The sequence below is a fragment of the Euprymna scolopes genome, chromosome 2 (genome assembly GCF_053919585.1).
Source record: "Euprymna scolopes isolate OS-2025 chromosome 2, ASM5391958v1, whole genome shotgun sequence".
Classification (NCBI taxonomy): Eukaryota; Metazoa; Mollusca; class Cephalopoda; order Sepiida; family Sepiolidae; genus Euprymna; species Euprymna scolopes.
In genome coordinates, this window is record NC_136483.1 from 72,341,661 (window position 1) to 72,345,805 (window position 4,145).

Genomic DNA, 4,145 nt, shown 5'->3' on the forward strand with positions numbered 1-4,145 from the left:
ATGTACAAAATACCAAGCAAGATGATCAGTTTAATAGAAAATGCAATGAAAACAGAGACTTGAATGACAACTGATGGACAATACATAACAGAGATTAAAATACAAAGAGGCATGTCAGGGTTTGTGTTCCTTGATAGAAGCGCTGGTTGAGTTTGAATTAAATAAAATACGTATTAGATACGTTTGAAGCCAAAACAACGCATTATTACAAAATAAACGTATATTTATTTTGTTTAAAATTTATATTGAAATTTATAAATATATTTCGAAGATACACTTTATCATCAGTATGCGTTTCTTTTTTTTTTTTTTTTTTGCCATGTTGTTGTTGGAGCATAGAATAAAAAAATAAAAAGAAAGACATACTGATGATGAAGTGTATCTTGGAAATATATTTATAAATTACAATATAAATTTTAAACAAAATAAATATGTTTATTTTGTAATAATGCGTTGTTTTGACTTCAAACGTATCTAATACACATTTATTTTATACAAAGAGGTATCTTCCAAAGTGGTTCCCTATCACCACTACTGTTCATCATAGCCATGATGCCCCTTAACAACATACCAAGAAAATGCTAAGCCGGATACAAGTTCACTGAAATGAAAGAATGAACCACCTAATACCCATGGATGACCTGAAGTTGTTTGTAAATAATAAGAAGGAATTAGAGACACTAATAAACACAACCAGAATCTTCAGTCAGGATATCCGAATAGAATTCAACATGGAGAAGTGTGCACTGCTGATCATGAGAAGGGGAAAACAGGAAGCAACGCAAGGTATGATACTACCTAACCAAACGAAGATGAAGGTACTAGGTGAACATGCTAGCTACAAATATGTAAGCATTCTGGAAGCAGACACCATCAAAAGAACAGAAATGAAAGAGAAAATTGGAAAGGAATATCTCAAAAGAACAAAATAACTCCTCAAAGCTAAACTATATAGTAGAAACCTAATTAAAAGTATGAACACATACATGGGCAGTTTCACTAGTAAGATACTCTAGACCATTTATAAGTTGGACCAAAGAAAAACTGAGGCATCTCGATCAGAAGACCAGGAAACTTATGACTATGTACAATGCATTACATCCAAAATATGATACCGACCAACTCTATGTGAAAAGAAAAGACGGAAGAAGAGGGCTGGCGTGTATAGAAGACTGCATAAATGACACAAGAGAAGAATTAGAAAAGTACATAATGCAGAACACAAAGAATAATTACGGAAGCAAAAGACGCTGAGACAACAAACAAGACAGAAACAGTAGAAATAAGAGTTAAGACGAGAAAAGAAAAATGGGAAGAGAAACAATTACATGGACGATTCATAAGGATGATAAAAGATGAGACTAACGAAAACACTTGGACATGGCTACAAAAAGGAAACCTAAACAGACAAACTAAATCCCTAATAACAGTCACACAAGATAAGGCGTAGAACCAACCACATCAAAGCAAGGATCGACAAGGCAAGAAAACAGAAAATGCAGACTCTGTTGACAAAGAAACGAAACAATAAACTACATAATAGCAAATGCAGCAAACTAGGCCAAAAAGAAGATAAGAATAGACACGATTAAGTAGGAAAGGCAATAAACTGGGACTTATAGAGACAACTGAATCTTGAACTCACAGACAAATGTCATACTAGTTAACAAGAAGGAAAAGACCTGCCAGATTGTAGATTTTGCAGTTCCAGCAGACCTTGATCTTCACAGAGTGAAGATCAAGGAGATGGAGAAGCGGAGAAAATACACCGAACTGACCAGAGAACTTAAAGGAATATGGAAGATGAAAAAAGTCAAGATAACATCACTAATAGTAGGAGCGCTAGGAACAATACCGAGAAACTTTGAATAGAGAATGGGAGAGATTGGAATTAGAGGAATGGCGGATAAGATACAACGGATAACAATAATGAAAACTGCTGAAATATTAAGGAAAACCCTTGAATGTGGAGACTAATACACATGAGCTACAGGCACAAACTGGACATACAGAAAATAAAACATCACATGGAATCATGAAAACTGGAACTGTATATTTGTAAGTTAACTTTTAGTTAATTTGTGTGTGTGTGTGTGTGTGTGTGTGTGTGTGTGTGTGTCCAAAAACTGATGCCACACCAAAATAAGTGAAGCGGGTCAAGGAGGATGGAAAGCACTAGTCAGACCTCCGCTGGATAAGTTCAAAGAGGATGGGACCCAGGAGAGACTTTTTGCCACCCAAAGTGAAGCTTAATGGTCGCCACCAACGAGACATCAATGGTAAGCAGCTATTGCGATAATGCAAATTCATCTGTAATGGTTATCGAAAGAGGTGGAGAGTAGTGGAAATCTGGGAAGACTTGTTGTCACTCAGACTCCAAAGAACGCCACAAGTTATTCTCAGAGAAATCTTTGATGATGGCCTGTGTGACTACTCCTAGTGAGTAAATTATAGTAATAATGCTTATTGTTTATGACTTAATTAGTTCTAGGAATTTCATTGAAATTGGATAATTCCTTGACCTTTTCTGATAAAAATGTTCGTATTTCAAATTAATAGTCCTTACTTGAAATTGAAAGTATCTATGAGGCAATAATTTTTGTTTTAAATGTCGTTTTTCAATTACGTGATTACTTAAACGACAGCGCGAGTGCGCGTGTCTCTACTGCTGATTGTTGGGTATAAAAGCTCTGCAGGGGAATTCGCACGACACAAACGCTCTCAATTCAGAAGCAAAACCCGCAAATTCTTCGCCAAGGTAAGAGAGAGAGAGAGAGAGAGAGAGAGAGAGAGAGAGAGAGAGAGAGAGAGAGAGAGAGAGAGAGAGAGAGCACACTTTTTCTTTAAACTTAAATCGATAAATATTTTATTTAACTGCGTTATAATCCAAACTAGCTGTAATACTCGGTGTTGCCCAGGAGTCATTTTTAAAAAAATTTTATTCTTTAACTATGCCATATTTTTAAAAATTTTTTCTTTCTAAATTTTATTTCTTCAAATTGGATTTTAAAAACTAAATTAAATTATTATGGCATCATTAAATTATTAATTGAGCCAAATTATTATAAAACTCTTATGGATTTAAAGTTACTACCGCTTAAACTATTGTACATAAATTGCTTCTAAAACTTCCAATCTTTTGATACTTGAGGGCGCGTTATTTTAAAGCAAAAAATGACACACCCTGTTCGGCAGTTTAAATGCCTTCAAATCCCGTTCAAATTTAAAAGGGTCACAAAATGATTCATTCAAAAGATGAACTGGTGTGGAAATTCGTCTGCAAAATCTCCGTACTGATTAACTTACGAAGACACCGAAAAGCATTGTGGTGGATTTAATTGCGTAATTAAAATATTTTGAATAGGATTTCTAAAAATTATTTTTAGTCTTTAACATTATTGCATTTTTTATTTCAGTAAGTAATCGACTATATGTTTTTTTTTTTTTTTTTTGTAAAATATACTTTTTTCCAATTGTATTTCGTTCTTAGTGTACCAGTGGTACCACTGTAACTGTACCAATCTTTTTTGTTTAGAAACTCAATGCATGTTAAATATAATACACACACACACACACACACACACACACACACACACACACACACACACACACACACACACACATATATATATATCATAATGTGTCAGTTACGTAGATGCGAAAAACATGCATACATACGAGAAGTGGTCACGAAATTTTGATAATATGAAGAAGAGAAGCATTTTAAACTGGGCCAGCTTTAAAAACAAATTGTCGATGGAGCAATGGAGCATCAATCGTTCGCATTTTGCTTGCGTAAACGAAAAATAAAATAAAATGTAGAAAAATAATTTATTCCTGGGCGTAACCGCTTTTATGTAGAAAGTCAATGTTTATGTCATTTTTCCGAAAATACTTCTTTGCCCCTTTGGATTGGAGTAAAATGTAGTATCTGTTCTCATAACGCACTTGCACTTCATCTTTCCTATCTTCGGTCAGTGAAGGAGAAATTCTTCTAAAGTGACATAATTTGGGGTCCCAAACCAGAGTTTCCCCTTTTTTTTTCTTTTTTGTGGAACTGGATTTTTCTTTACATAAGGAATTTACCTTGTGCCACTGCCTGTCCCACTTTGCCCTTGTGAGAAGGCAAGTAAATATTATTCATC

At 34.5% G+C, this 4,145-nt stretch overlaps 1 long non-coding RNA gene across 2 annotated transcripts in view; it reads left to right on the top strand.

Annotated features, from left to right (window-relative positions):
- The first annotated feature begins 2,633 nt into the window (after window positions 1-2,633).
- Window positions 2,634-4,145, top strand: part of LOC145292248 (uncharacterized) — a 20,660-nt gene continuing 19,148 nt past the window's right edge. For both annotated transcript variants that reach the window (XR_013869579.1, XR_013869580.1), the window contains exon 1: window positions 2,634-2,758. This is a non-coding gene — a long non-coding RNA (uncharacterized LOC145292248). The remainder of the gene's footprint in view (window positions 2,759-4,145) is intronic.